Raw genomic sequence first — 15,792 nt, 5'->3', positions numbered from 1 at the left:
ATTGGATACCGTTAGTTTTATAATTTAAATAATTAATAGAAAATTCATGAGGAATTGAAGGAAAGTTAACCGTCCATTTAGGAAATTATCTATTGTAATATATGTATCTAATAAATATCTTGAGAAAACAATAGACTTTATTTATTAAAACTCTATGCTTTGGGGTGGCGCCTGTGGCTCAGTGAGTAGGGCGCTGGCCCCATATACCAAGGTTCGTGGGTTCAAACCCGGCCCCAGCCAAACTGCAACAAAAAAATAGCTGGGCAGGCACCCATAGTCAAGCCTCTTGGGAAGCTGAGGCAAGAGAATTGCCTAAGCCCAGGAGCTGGTGGTGGCTGTGAGCTGTGACACCAGGGCACTCTACCAAGGGCGGTAAAGTGAGACTCTATCACTAAATAAACTAATTAATTAATTTAAAAACTTTATGCTTTTAACCTGTTATTACGAAATAATGTATTATCATTTAAAAATAAGTTTTTGCAGGCCAGGCGGGGTGGCTCAAGCCTATAATCCCAGCACTCTGGGAGGCCGAGGTGGGTGAACTGCTTGAGCTCATGAGTTTAAGACCAGCCTGAGCAAGAGTGAGACCTCATCTCTAAAAAACAGCCAGGCCTTGTGGTAGACACCTATAGTCCCAGCTACTGAGGATGCCGAGGCAAGTGAATCACTTGAGCCCAGGAGTTTGAGGTTGCTGTGAGCTATGACACCAAGGCACTCTACCAAGGGTGACAAAGTGAAACTCTGTCCCTAAATAAATAATCAAATAAAATAAAAATAAGTTTTTGCTCTCTTAAAATACTCATCCATCCATCTGTCCAACAAATACTCACTGAGTACACAGTGTCAGGCACTTGCTCACCCACAGTCCATTCACAGTGAGGTGAGTGCACAGACCTGGGCTTTGTTTCTACATAGCTCACAGTCTTGGCAATGATGCCGTTGCTATTTATCCACATAATACAATTTTCTTGAGTATATTTTGAAAAAGATAATCAATGATCTTTTTTGAGAGAAGGGAAGGAGCAGAGAATGAAGAAGCACTATCCTTTAAATGATTAAACTATGAACATCAAAATAATTGAGCTAAAGGCGCCACCTGTAGCTCAGGGCCTAGGGCACTGGCCACATACACTGGGGCTGGCGGGTTTGAACCCGGCCTGGGCCTGCCAAACAACAATGACAACTACAGCCAAAAAATAGCTGGGTGTTGTGGCAGGCACCTGTAGTCCCAGCTACTTGGGAGGCTGAGGCAAGAGAATCACTTAAGCCCAAGAGTTGGAGGTTGCTGTGAGCTATGACGCTACACCACTCTACTGAGGATGATGTAGTGAGACTCTGTCTCAAAAAAAAATTTTTTTTTGAGCTAAAAATAACCTTTGTGCTCTCCTAAATCAGTGTTTTTTAAACTTATAAAGAGCAGACACTTTTTTCAAGACAAATTTCAACCCCAATACATGAAGAATATACAGAAAGCTGCTCTGTAGAGATAGTTGGTCCAGAGAGCTCTGGTGCTGCCTACATTTTCTAGGTGGGGAAGCAAGAGTCTCAGGGCAGCCAAGTGATCTTGTAGTGGCAAGAACTAAATAAAAACCCAGCTTTTTCACTCCCAGTTCACTGTTCACTTCCACTGTACCATTTTCATAAAACCTCAAAACAACTTTTGATAGTTTCAACTGAATTTAGCATTACTTTGACAATATTTAGGCAAGCTCTTTATCTGATATATTCGAAAGCACAAAAAGAATTACAATTGGCCATTACGGTTTGTTTGGGTGACTTATCCACTCAACAAACACACAAGGCACTTACTGTGCACCACGCACTGTTCTAGTGCTGGCACCTCAAGTCTGGAACAAGACAGGTGAGGTCCCTATCCTTCTGGAGCTTACATTCTAGCTGTGCACAGGGCTACAGAGAATGTAAAGCAGGAAAAGTGATTAAAATGATGGGGAGCACGGCAGGGCAGAGCAAGGAAGATGCCAGCAAGAACAAAGGCCTCGAGCTGGGAACAGGCAGAGTCACCCACAGATTGCTCTGAGCAATCTGGATTTTATTCCAAACTAACTGCAAAATACTAGAGTCTTTTCAGCAGAAGAGTTACATAATCTGATATAAAAGGTCACTTGACGTGGAGGTTGGATCTACTCTGTGGCAGTAATTAACCATGATAACACAAATGGCTAATTCCCACTAAGCACTCAACACGTCAGCCACAGCTCAAAAAGCTGTACCTACAACATTAGCAACAGGCAGACAGCATAAGATCCTGCTATTTTACTCATTTTATAGATGAGAAAATAGAGGTAGAAGTTAACGTCCCAAAGGCACACAGCTGGTCAGATGCAGGATGCAAGCCCCAAGTTGGTCCCGGACCCTGCACTCTTCACTCCTGCACTACAGGAGTGGTGGGAGGAGGGAGGAGAGGGTGCTTCTGGGGCACCTTTCAGGAATTGCGTGCACTTGCTCAGAGTAGGGGGGGTGGGGGGGTGGACAAGCTATGTGAGAACAAGCCGAGTGAAGCATGACTCCTGGGTTAAAGACAGCCCAGGTGGACACTACCGTGACAACTGGCATGACCAATGCTGTCCTTGTATCCTTCTGTAAGAAAGATGTTTTATGATACCTGGACAAATTATTTTAATTGAAAACCCAAACTTTAAAAAGGCTTCTCATTGAGAAAAGTTTTCTTTGTTTTATGAATGTTGTCCATGAAATGTGCACTGCAGTTTAGCTTCTGACTGGTCAACATGTGAAATGCATGGCCTGGAGAAGGCTGACTGAAATACTCAGAAGTAGCTGTTCAGCCCATCAAGTCAAAAAACAAGCAGCAGAAATAGAATTAAAATCCACTTAGTACCCCCTAGAAGTTTTTAAATCAACTTCATAGTCATCTATTTGGTCCCAGATAAATACATGAATATATGAATCTATGTAGGCAAATAAGCCCAACAAACATGAACTATCCAGAAGATATAAAAGACCTATATAACAGAATGGAATTTATAAGCTTGCTTTTCATCCCCACTGTCCCATAGTTTTCTTTCTTTTTTTTTTTTTTATTGTTGGGGATTCATTGAGGGTACAATAAGCCAGGTTACACTGATTGCAATTGTTAGGTAAAGTCCCTCTTGCAATCATGTCTTGCCCCCATAATGTCCCATAGTTTTCTAAGGGCAGAACACAGTAAGCTGACTGGCTAATTCACTGGCTGATACAGGATAATTATCAACAGTCAATCATCAACACATCCTCTTCAGGTTAGCAAGTAGGAATATGATGGAAAAACCCAGCCATTAAAAACAAAAGGAGAGGCTTGGCGCCTGTGGCTCAAGTGGCTAAGGTGCCAGCCACATACACCTGAGCTGGCAGGTTCGAATCCAGCCTGGGCCTGCCAAACAACAATGATGGCTGCAACCAAAAAAAGCCGGGCATTCTGGCGAGCGCTTATGGTCCCAGCTGCTTGGAAGGCAGAGGCAGGAGAATCACTTGGGCCCAGGAGTTGCAAGTTGCTGTGAGCTGTGATGCAATGGCACTCTACCCAGGGCAACAACTTGAGGCTCTGTCTCAAAAAAAAAAAACAAAAAAAAAAAACAGAAGGAGGGGAGGCACCTGTGGCTCAGTGGGTAGGGCACCAGCCCCATATACCAAGGGTGGCGGGTTCAACCCTGGCCCCGGCCAAACTGCAACAAAAAAATAGCCGGGTGTTGTGGTGGGCGCCTATAGTCCCAGCTACTTGGGAGGCTGAGGCAAGAGAATCACCTAAGCCCAGGAATTGGAGGTTGTGTGATGCCATGGCACTCTACCAAGGGTGATAAAGTGAGACTCTGTCTCTAAAAAAAAAAAAGAAATAAAGCAAGAAAAAAAAAAAACAGAAGGAGAACCACTGAGCCAGAGTGTTCTCTCACGCTCGTAGTGCTGGGTGTGAAGCTGCCCTGGCTCTCCACTGTGCACTGGCTTCCGGCAGCCTGCTGAGGCCACCAACTTTTTAGTCCACATGAAAAGATTTTAAAAGTTTTTAAAATTCTCTATAACACTAATAAAAAGGGGGAACAGGTACAGTGGCTCACTCCTGTAATCCCCGCACTCTGGGAGGCTGAGGGGGGTAGACTGCTTGAGCTCAGGAGTTTGAGACCAGCCTGAGCTAGAGTGAGACCCTGTCTCTAAAACTAGCCAGATGTTGTGGGGGGTGCCTTTAGTCCCAGCTACTCGGGAGGCTGAGGAAAGAGGATTGCTTGAACCCAGGAGTTTGAGGTTGCTGTGAGCTGTGATGCCAGAGCACTCTACCTAGGGTGACAGAGTGAGACTCAGTCTCAAAAACAAACAAAAAAACAATGGTGGGGAAGAGATTCCAACTGAATTTCTCTTGTGCCTTACATGTACTGCCCTAAACATCAGTCTGTCTGCAGAAGCCACGGCTGCTGCCCAGCCGTGAAGATGCCCAGCCTGCCTGCATGCTTCAGTCTGCATCAGTTCCAATTCCTGAAAAGATGGCTACCCTTAGGTTTGCATCCTAAATCTCAAAATTGGTTTGTTTTGCTAAACACAAATTCCACAGACTGCCTTTTTGTATCATAAAAAAGTCACATATTTCATTACTTGCGATCATTATGGTGCTGGCATGATCCTGGCATTTTTTTTTTTTTTTGTGATTACAAGATCTTTATTGAAGCATTTGAACTTTATCTCATATGACCTGGAGAAATATGGAGATTTCAAGCATTTTTGTCACCTCACAATTATTCATAACAACCTTCTAAATACTTATTTTTCTACCTTTTCCTAAGAAAGAAAGGTAATTCTTACCAGAGGGCTACCACCACTGAAGGACTGAAAGTTCTAGAGCTCAAAAGAGGTCAGAACACACAAATTAGCATAATTAATAGTCCAAAGCTTGGTTTAAATGTTTAAAGAACAGCAAACACCAAGTAATACAATACCAAATAGAATACTATCATCTCTAGGAGGTAATAACTCATCAACCACAACCTATCTAAGACTGAAATTTTCTGTGTTGTTTCCATAACGCCTTCATTCTTAATGCTTCCTACAAGGTTTTAGAAATTAAATAATATATTTTCAGTATCCAGACTAAACATCACTTTCCAAAACTGCAATGTACACCTGCATGTTACACTAACACACAATACAGAAGTACTTTGTCACATATCAACACTTGGCTTCAAATAATAGTATATAAAAAGCTATGTGGGACAAAAGACCACAGGACTTTTGAAGATCCTCTTTCACCAGATGGTAGCAGGCAGCACTTTTTCTAAAGAGAAAATGATGAAAGATCAGAAATTTTGCGTTCAATGTTTGACTTCAATTTTCTACTTTAGCGTCTTCTGGTACCACCATATCCTGAAGCAGTTCTGGTTTTCATATCTGAGTCTGCACCTGCTGAGTAGCCATTTGAGCTGCCACGAAGTGGTGAGTAAGCGTGACTATTCCACGTGCTGGAGTAGGGTGGAGGGCAGGCTGGGTAGTACCACGAGTCCGAGAAAGGTGTTGTTGCTCTATTGCTGCCAAACAAATATCCTAATATTCCTCCAGTTCCCAGGCCAGTCCAGAACCAAGGGCCTGAATTTGCACGTCCTTGTTGTCCTGTGAAAGCACTACCAAAGCCAGAGGTCGCACCACGGCCAGTATTCTGTGGTCCTGCTTTTCTTTTTAGGGAGATTTTGTATAGTTGATGCTATTTCAGAACTTGATATAGGCCTGTTCAACATTTCCACTTTGTTCTGGCTAAGTCTTGGTAGGTGGCGTACTTCCAGGTATTGGTCGATTTCTTTCAGATTTTCATATTTCTGAGAGTAGAGTTTCTTGTAGTATTCGTTAAGTATTTTTTGAATTTCTGAGGCGTCTGTTGTTATTTCATCTTTACCATTTCTGATTGATGAAATTAGAGATTTTACTCTTTTTTTCCTGGTTAGGTTGGCCAAAGGGTTATCTATTTTATTGATCTTTTCGAAAAACCAACCTTTGGATTTATTGATCTGTTGTATAATTCTTTTGTTTTCAATTTCATTTAGTTCTGCTCTGATTTTAGTAATTTCTTTTCTTCTGCTGGGTTTGGGGTTGGAGTGTTCTTCCTTCTCCAGTTGCTTGAGATGTCCCATTAAGTTATTAACTTTCTCTCTTTCTGTTTTCTTGAGGAAGGCTTGCAGTGCTATAAATTTCCCTCTTAGGACTGCCTTTGCAGTATCCCAGAGGTTCTGGTAATTCATGTCTTGATTGTTGTTTTGTTCTAAAAATTTGGTGATTTCCTTCTTAATCTTGTCTATAACCCATCTATCCTTCAGAATAAGGTTGTTTAGCTTCCATGTTTTTATATGGGTATGCAGGTTCCTGTTGTTATTGAGTTCAACTTTTACACCATGATGGTCTGAGAAGATGCAAGGAATAATTTCTATTTTTTAAAATTTGCCGAGGTTAGATTTGTGGCCTAGGATGTAGTCGATTTTGGAGTATGTTCCGTGGGCTGATGAGAAGAATGTGTATCCAGTTTTGTTGGGATGAAATGTTCTGTAGATGTCTGTTAAGTCCAGAGATTGAATGGTTAAGTTTAAATCTAAAATTTCTTTGCAACAAAAAGAAAAAATAAATAAATAAATAAATTTCTTTGCTTAGCTTCTTTTTGGAGGATCTATCCAGCATTGCTAAAGGGGTATTAAAATCTCCAACTACTATGGAACTGAAGGAAATCCAGTTGCTCATGTCTGTTAGAGTTTCTCTTATAAATTGAGGTGCATTCTGCTTGGGTTCATAAATATTAATAATTGAAATCTCATCATATTGAGTATTACCTTTAACAAAATGAAGTGTCCGCCCTTATCCTTCCTTATTTTGGTTGTTTTAAAGCCTATGCGTCTGCGAATAGGATTGCAATGCCTGCTTTTTTCTGCTTTCCATGTGCCTGGAGTAGAGATGACCATCCCTTCACCTTGAGTCTGTATTTGTCTTTTAATGTAAGATGCCATTCTTGTATGCAGCAGATATCTGGCTTGAGTTTTTGTATCCAGTTAGCCAACCTGTGCCTCTTTAGAGGACAATTAAAACCATTCACATTAATTGAGAATATTGATAAGCCTTTTGAGAGTCCGGTGGACATTCCCCCCCACCCCCACCCCCGGTGGACATTTTTAATCCTTTTGCGACTGTGGAAGTTGGAATTTGATCAAAATTTTCTGGGTGGGTTTACTTTTGTGGTGGAGGATTACGATGGTCTTTATGGAGGATAGGTCTGAGAATATCCTGGAGAGCTGGTTTAGTTATGGCAAATTTCTTCAATATGTGAATGTCATTGAAGTATTTAATTTCTCCGTCATAAATGAAACTCAGTTTAGCTGGGTACAGAATCCTGGGTTGAAAGTCATTTTGTTTTAGGAGATTAAAAGTCGATGACCATCCTCTGCTAGCTTGAAAGGTTTCAGCAGAGAGATCTGCAGTTATTCTTTTTTTTTTTTTTTTTTTAAGAGCAAATCCAAATTTATTGTAATGCCATGTCATTTTCAATGTTTAAAACCCTCATAAGTTAGTGGAGCCCTAGTCACCTGGGACAGCATGCCAGAGGTACTGAAATTTGTCACCTTTCTTTACAACCCCCCCAGCAAACCAATTCAAGTCCATAGCTTCAGAAAGCCAGGAGTTATTTCTTCAGTCTACTCCTCTGGTTCCTGGTTTTTTTTTCAAGGGAGGGAGGTCACAATATTTCAAACAGGGAAAACCACAGTTGAGCTTCCAGCTCAGGTTTGTGTAAGATGGAGGGAAGACTGCGCCAACCCCACAGAAAAAGACAAAAGTTGAGATGGATTACTTCTTTACAGCCTTGTGAAAATGGAAGGAAAAAAAAAAGATTTACAAATGAGGATCCACATGATAGTTGGGAAATCTCTTTGTAAATGGAGGTTCCAACTCTAAAAAATAGGAGGGGCCTAGACAGCCTGGATCAGAAATCTACCACATGTGAATAAAAACAATGTGATGAAGAACAGCTCCTCTTAATTTTGAGGCCAGATAAAACACTTGAGGAGAATGGGAAGAGAGGTAAAGGCCCAAACAGATGGGTAAATGCTGACATCAGAGTGGTATTAAAAACAAAAATTCAGCAGTGTTTAGTGGTGGTGGCTAATTTAGCTTTCTCCCTGTTCTGTGGTAGGGCCACAAATCTTGACCAGAGAATTGTAGAAAAGGCTAGAAAGAGGGGCCTGAAGATGATGGATTTTGACTCCTGATTTTATTATTCAATTTCTTTTTTTCCATTTAAACTAGGTCTTTGGTGGCTGGGAAGCCTTGACTCCCAAGACAAGAGTCAGTTGGAGCTGGTTGTTGTTGGATGGGGGTGGGTTGGAAGACTGGGATGGGGGCAGGGAGACCCTGCTCTGCTGGCCATCCTGGGTGGAAAAGATGAACTGCACTTCACAAAGCCTGGGGTGTGGCAGGAAGGGGATGAGGCAGGAGCAGCAAGCTGGGGAGATGGGACCCACCTCAGTCCCCAGCTTCATTTTCTTCTAATGTTTCCCTACTTTGTAGCATTCTCTGCTGTCTTGGAGGCCTTCTTTCTTTTCTTTTTCTGGGTTTTTCGACTTGCAGAACTCTGGAGGAGGGCCTTTAGCTATGCATCCTGGACCTCCATCTCAGATTTGTAGCGGTTAGGCTCAAAGGGACCACTGGTTATCCGCATGGGGCCACTGGGCATGAGCAGAACTGTAAATTTAAACTGGGCAACAAATCCACTCTCCTTCTCATAGAGAACATTAAATGATTGCAGCAGTTCACGTTTGGCGCACTCCACCACACCCATCCAAGCCTTTTTCTCATCTTCAAATGCTCTTAAGGTAAATGGCAAAATGGCATGGCATCAAAACGCCTTTCCACCTCACTGAAGAAGGCACGTGAGGTTTTCATTTTCAGGCCATACAGTTTAGAGGGGTCTTGTTTGTAAATGGTGGTGCTCTGTCCTACATCCTTGGCCTTGCCTTCTCCTGAGCTGACCAGAACATCCACAGCATATACTTCATGTACCTCAAATTCAGCTATTTCATGGTCCTTCTTCTGCTGGTCTGTGGGATTCTGGATAATAGTTTTTTCTCCATCAATGACATGCTGCTTCAACTGATGTGACAGCATACCTTCTATTGGCGTGCAATTAAATGAGTGAGCAACTTTGTTCCAGGCTTCTGTCACTTGTGTATTCTGGTTACCGGGTTTGACCAGGCGTAGGGCAGCTCCAGCACAAAGGTGAGCCGCCTTAATGACATCTGCTTTCCAACCTGTTACTTGGGTCCCCTGAGCTACATCAACCACAAAAGTGTGAGCCACATTGGCAATGAAGCCATCCACGTGGACCCCAAGGTCAGTTTTTACCAAGTCACCTTCCTTGAGAAGATAGTCCTGGTCATTCTTCAAAGGGGAGAAGTGACATACACAGTTATTTACTGAAATGCTGTTGGGAAAGGCAATACCTTTCTTCATTTCCTTTTCTTTCTTGAAGATTTTCCCTCTCTCTTCCATAATCATGGCATCACCTCTGTCACACAGGCTCAGTACTGACACACCTGAACTGGATTCATCCACCAAAGTCCGAAGTACCCAGTTGGCGATGTCGCCCCCCATCTTATACTTGGTCACGACCAGGTCTTCGGCAATAGTTTGCTCCTGCTGCTCGTCCTCGCCCAACATCTTCTTACCACCACTACCACTAAAGCCTCGTTTTCCCTGAGCCGCTGCCTCTGTCTCACTTCCCAGCCGCAGGCTGTGATCAGAGCTACCTCGATCCACAAGGAGAAAACGAGCAAAAGCGTGAGCAAGCAAGGGAGTGGGCAGACAGGCGAGAGCTTGATCTGCAGTTATTCTAATATTCTTCCCCTTGTAGGTGATGGTTTTCTTTCGTCTGGCTGCTTTCAGAATTTTCTCCTACATATTAACTTTAGTGAAATTGATTATGATGTGTCTGGGGGATGTCTTATTTGGGTTGAGTCATGCTGGAGTTCTGAAACTGTCTGCTACCTGAATTTCAGAATCTCTTGGCAAGTCTGGAAAGTTCTCCTTCGTAATCTCATGGAGAAGAGACTCTGTGCCTTGTGAAGCCACTTCAACGCTTTCGGGGATCCCTATGAGACAAATACTGGTTTTCTTCAAATTACCCCAGAGCTCTCTTAGAGAGTGCTCTGTTTTTGCCCTCCATTTCTCTTCCTCTTTGAGAGTTTGGGAGCGTTTGAAAGCTTTGTCTTCAATGTCAGAAATCCTTTCTTCTGCTTGGTCCATTCTGTTCCTGAGGGATTCTACTGTGTTTCTCAGATCTTTGAGGGCTGCAACTTCTTGTCTCAATGTGTCAAAATCTTTGATCACTGGGTCTTTGAATTCGTTGAATTCTTGAGATATCTTTTGGGTTACTGCTTGGAATTCTAATTCGATCCTATTTGCTATCCAGATTCTGAATTTGATTTCTGACATCCCAGCTATTTGTTTGTACATGGGATCTTGTGCTGTGTCTGCCCCATTGATCCTTGGGGGAGTTGATCTACTCTAATTATTCATATTGCCAGACTTTTTTATTGATTTCGCCTCATGATTGTTTTTTACCGTTGCCTCTGGCCGTCCTCAGAGTTGGGGAGGTGTCTCTCCAAGATTAGACCCCAGCAGGATCACTCTATTGTTACTGGATCTTTGTAGGGAGTGACCCTGTGTAGTTCCTCTGGGGCTGCCCCAGCCAGGGAGTTCTGGTTGTGGAAGCAGCTCTGGAGTATGACACACCCGGATCCAGCAACAGGGCAGGAGGTGGTGCACATGGTTCTGGGAGTGCCTGGCGGCCAGTGACTTTGGCACAGAGAGCCCAAGGCTCCAGCAGTCTCTGGCCAAGAGAAGGGCTCTGCACAGAGGCAGGGAGGGCTCCGGAGGGCACGCAGCTACCAGAGTCCCTGGCCAGACGAACAGGGTGGTATGGAAGCAGGGAGGGTACAGGCGGGAGGACGCAGGGTTGCCTGGCTCCCGCAGTTCCTGGTCAGAGAATATAGAGGCCTGGCAGGCAAGGGTTGCGAGTTGGGGGTCGTGGCACAGCTCTTATGGAAGTCTGGGCGGCACCAAGCCCAGGAGTTTGAGGTTGCTATGAGCTGTGACGCCACGGCACTCTACCCAGGGCAACAGCCCGAGGGTCCAGTGTGCCAAAACTGGTCTCACTCTGCCCCTGAAGGTTAAGGCTATGAGGCAGCTCAGTCCCCGCCTTTAGGCTGCTCAGTCACTAGGTTACTAGCTCCCACCCGATTCTTGCTCTGCAACCCGGAGGGTGGAGTTTGCCAGGGCAGTTCTCTCACAATGGCTCCCTGCAGCCCACAGCCAAACACTCACTATTAGCTCCATCCAGCTCAGTGGCTCAGTCTGGGGCCCTAGACAATGCCCAAAGTTCTCCGCACTCCTTTTCTTTTTTTTTTTTTTGTAGAGACAGAGTCTCACTGTACCGCCCTTGGTAGAGTGCCATGGCGTCACACGGCTCACAGCAACCTCCAACTCTTGGGCTTACGCGATTCTCTTGCCTCAGCCTCCCGAGTAGCTGGGAAGTTCTCCGCACTCCTACTGAAGCTCTCCCCAAGGCAGTTCAACTGAGTGCCAAGTCCAAAAACACCGAAACAGTTCACAGGTAAGGCCTTTCCGGTTTGCAGTCTCACTGTTGCTTGTACTTATGGCTGCCAGCGGGATTAGGTCAATCGAACACTCGCAAACACTTGCCAGTTTTCCACTGTTTTTGTCCTCCTCTTGGGGTCCAGAAGTCCCTTGCTGATTCCCTGTATCCTCCAAGGGATGATTATTGGCAGATCCCACCAGCCAGAGATGCCTGGAGTCTTATCTCCCCAGACTCACCGTGCCCAGTTGCAGGGAAGCTGTTACTTGGCCGCCATCTTGCTCCACCTCCTCTGGTCCAAGTTTATCTTGACTGTTCATTTCAGTTTTTGGCCGGGGCTGGGTTTGAACCTGCCACCTCCGGGATATGGGGCTGGCGCCCTACTCCTTTGAGCCACAGGTGCCACCCCTGACTGTTCATTTCAATCTGAGATCTTCCTGGAATGTGACATTCACTACACCTCCTCTTGTAATGTCATCCACAAATCTGAACTCCATGCTATGCTACCAAGGCTTTCACCCCAGGGATTGTAACACACACAGGACTGGGGAGGACCAAAATGGAGCACACTCATTTCTTTAAAATACAAGGAACATTTAAAAATCAGTAAGAAAAGGAAGGCTACGCCATATGTAGAGACTTAAATAAAGCATGTGAAAAGGAACCTCACAGAAGAAGAGAGAACATCATCAGAGAAATGCAAATTGAAATACTGCTGAAATTGGTGCGTCTCACTATTGTATGTTGGAGAAACCAGTTCTCCAGTTTCACAGTGTGTATGGAAATTTTGATCTAGAAATTCCACCTCAGGGAATTTAACCTAAGATAATATTAATGATTAAGGCACATGGGAAATGTTTGCTGCATGATGTTTAATACTACTTTGATTTGTGAATCTTAAATTCAACTGCACTGTTTTAGAAAAAAAAGTATCCTCAATGTAGATGATTTGTACATTAAGTTATAATTACAAAACAAAAATAGGAGAAAATAAGTTGTAGAATATAAAACTCACAGCAGTCTATTGCCATGTTAATATATTTTTAACATTAACCAGTAAAAAAGCAGGTTATAAACAGTTTGTACAGTAATCCCATTTATCATGAATGGTATGTGGGCATAGGTCAACAAAATGACTATAAAAATAAATACTAGTAGTGGTTAATATACACAAATGTTTTTAGACCAAAAATTATTTTTGTTTGCCTACTACATAATTTTTCTATTATAAACATGTATTACTAGAATGAAGAAACATAAAGTTAAAAGGCACGGAATACTCTCCTGAAGATAGGATGATATTAATTGCCAGTTTGGATGTATGACTGGCAAGCAGTATTTTTAGCTTGTCCCCAAAGTATTATAAGATTTTGTCAAAACTCTTTACTTTTACCCAAATAAAGTAGGTGGATGGCATTCTCCTAGTTCACCACACGAGCAATGTTTATCCAAATCTTCCGTCCTAAACCTCTTTTACTGACAGCACAGAAGCAAATACCCAGGGACGGTGCCTGCCTCCTGCAGGCAGGTCTGGAGGGTCCTATGCTGCCCTGGGCTCTCCTCCTTCAGACACAGAGTCATCCAGCAGGATGAGGAGGCGAGGCCAAGGATGGTAACACGAGGGTTACTAAAGGACCAGTACCGGGGATGAGGTTAAAACAATACTTTAGAGGGGGATGGAAGGAAGAGGAACAAGAGAAAAGGGAACATCTCTGGGGAAAACCCTGCTATGGCACCGTCCGTCCCCAGGTTGTAATATCTGCAGATTCTTATTCTGAGATCCTCTGAATACAGAAAAGTCACATTATCAAACCTAATGGGACACATAGTAAAATGCGGGATTATGGATATAAGACACATATGTCTTAGGAGAAAGAATTTAAAAATTAAGAAGTAATGGAGAGACTAACGTGGTGATTTCAGACACAAAACAAAATGCAAAGATGTGTACAAGGCAATTTGGGAGATTTAATTTTATAAGAAAAGTATTTACATTCCTATAAACACAGAAATTTCTCTAAGAAGGGTGCTCAATATTCTGTGCATCTACTCATTATAATTATAAGAAAAATGTTTCATTTATTGAATGGGCAAGAGATTAAAATGCACACTGGGAAAAGAATCTGTGGCTGTTTGAAATGTCCAAAAAGCAGCTCCTTAAACTTCTCCCATGACAGGCCATAATGTATTCCTCTTTTCCTCTGAGTAGACCATGGATTCCTTCCCATTGTATCTAAAATAGGGATAGACTCACAAGGAAATCATTGACAAAATGTCCATCCGTTCATACACAATTCATACGAATTAGAATAATGACACAATGTCCACATAAACAGGTCAGAAACGTGATGGATAGAAAGATCCATGATCCACACAGCTAAGAAACTACATGTAGTGAGGTTTGGGGGAAAACCCACTACAGACAAAATGACAATCCTTTCTCTGGGAGCTTCCGTTTGGGAGGAATATGGTGAGCACTTCAAATGTACAGAAATATAGAGGATACGGCCTCTTTGCCCCAATAAGGACCTTCAGTAAGGATGGAAGAAGGCAGTCGACAGGGATATATGAGCGCCAATTTCCCCCAATTTTAAGGATAGTAGAGGGAGTTAGGTTAGGAGGCCCTACACAGTGTGGGTGGGATAAGGTGTCACACACACCAGGCGCGGACGGCGGTGCCCAGGTTTGTAGTGTCAAAATGTCGGCTCACTCCTACTTTCTCCTGTGATGGGCGCCAGACAGGACACCAAATGCTAACGTGTAACTAATACACGGCGGACGGGACCAGCACTGACATCCCTCTCCCTTGAATGTGTGCTGACTGAAAACACTGTTGGTCTGTGCCACATGCAAGTCACTCTAAACTTATCACTGACCTTCAAGGTCTGACAATTAAGTTTGTGAATTCGCCTTAGAAAAAGTGCTATATATCTCCTTGTTGAGTATCACTCAGGTCACCTTCGAAGTACTACCCTGGAGGAAGCTACACACCAACGCCAGCACCTAGTCCACCCTTCAAAGCATTTCGGAACTCTTTTTCTGGAATGACTATCATATTACCCATGATATCCTAAATGTCACCAAAATGTCTTCCTTTCAGTATTTTCTTTATCTTCAAGTAAAGAAAAAAGTCATTGGGGGCCAGGTCAGGAGTAAGGAGAGTGTTCCAATACAATTATTTATTTGCTGGTTAAAACCTCCCTCACTGACAGTGCCATGAGAGCTGGGGCACTGTCCTGGTTGAGCCATGAGTTGCTTGGGGGAAAGTTCAGGTTGTTTTTGTTTAACATTTTCACACGAGCTTTTCAGCACTTCCAAATAGTAAATTAGGTTAACTATTTGTCCAGTTGGTACAAATTCATAATGAATAATCTCGCTGATGTCAAAAAAGTTTAGCAACATCATTTTGACTCCTGATTTGGGCTGATGGACCATTTTTGGTCCTGGAGAACTGGCTGACTTCCACTGTGTACTTTGATGCAGGGCCGTGTTGGTACACCCATGTTTAATCGCCAGGGCTAACACAGGCAAAAATAGCGTCCTGCCTGTCAATCATCCTTGGCAAACTTCAACTCTCCTTTGCTTTAGTTCATCGGCAAGCTTCTGTGGGATCATTTTGCACACACCTTTCTCATGCAAAGATTTTTAGTTAAGATTTTCTTAACTGTTTCTCTATTGATATTTACTTGGTCTGCGCCATCGGCACAGTCAGCCAATGCTTTTGACACACAATTCAATGAATTTTTGCGATGTTTTAGTCAGTTCTGCTCAATACTGGCTACCCTGACTTCTCTTCATCAGTGGCACTTTCTTTCCCCTCAGGAAAATGTTTAATCCATTTGTACACTGCCATTTCCTTCATGGCATTATCCCCATAAGCTTGGACTAACATGTTCCTGATTTCACCTCCACTCTTGCCAAGCTTAACAAGAAACTTAACATTTGTTTGTTGCTGATTCAAACGCCAATGGCACACAAAATCATGCATCAACAGTAATGAACGCCACTCAGCAAGATGCCACACGTCAATACAAACACATCCTGAAACACTGATACATCACAGCTATGAAACCTACCAAGCTATCTGTACAGTGCTCCCAACGTAAGTACACGGTGGCAAGTTCACAAACTTAATTATCTGACCTTGTAACACACCTCTGAATAGGTGTTCTGAG

General features: G+C 43.2%; 1 protein-coding gene and 1 pseudogene across 4 annotated transcripts in view; both read right to left on the bottom strand.

Annotated features, from left to right (window-relative positions):
- The window catches only part of USP6NL (USP6 N-terminal like), a 176,790-nt gene that overhangs the window by 4,299 nt on the left and 156,699 nt on the right, over positions 1-15,792 (bottom strand). The window lies entirely within an intron of this gene.
- LOC128572680 (proliferation-associated protein 2G4-like) lies at positions 8,222-9,831 on the bottom strand (annotated as a pseudogene). Its single transcript, XR_008376230.1, has one exon. The product of XR_008376230.1 is annotated as a proliferation-associated protein 2G4-like (transcript).

Source organism: Nycticebus coucang, chromosome 20, assembly GCF_027406575.1.
Source record: "Nycticebus coucang isolate mNycCou1 chromosome 20, mNycCou1.pri, whole genome shotgun sequence".
In the NCBI taxonomy this organism is placed as follows: Eukaryota; Metazoa; Chordata; class Mammalia; order Primates; family Lorisidae; genus Nycticebus; species Nycticebus coucang.
The sequence above is the reverse complement of the archived record's forward strand: the minus strand, read 5'-3'. Positions and strand labels throughout refer to the sequence as shown.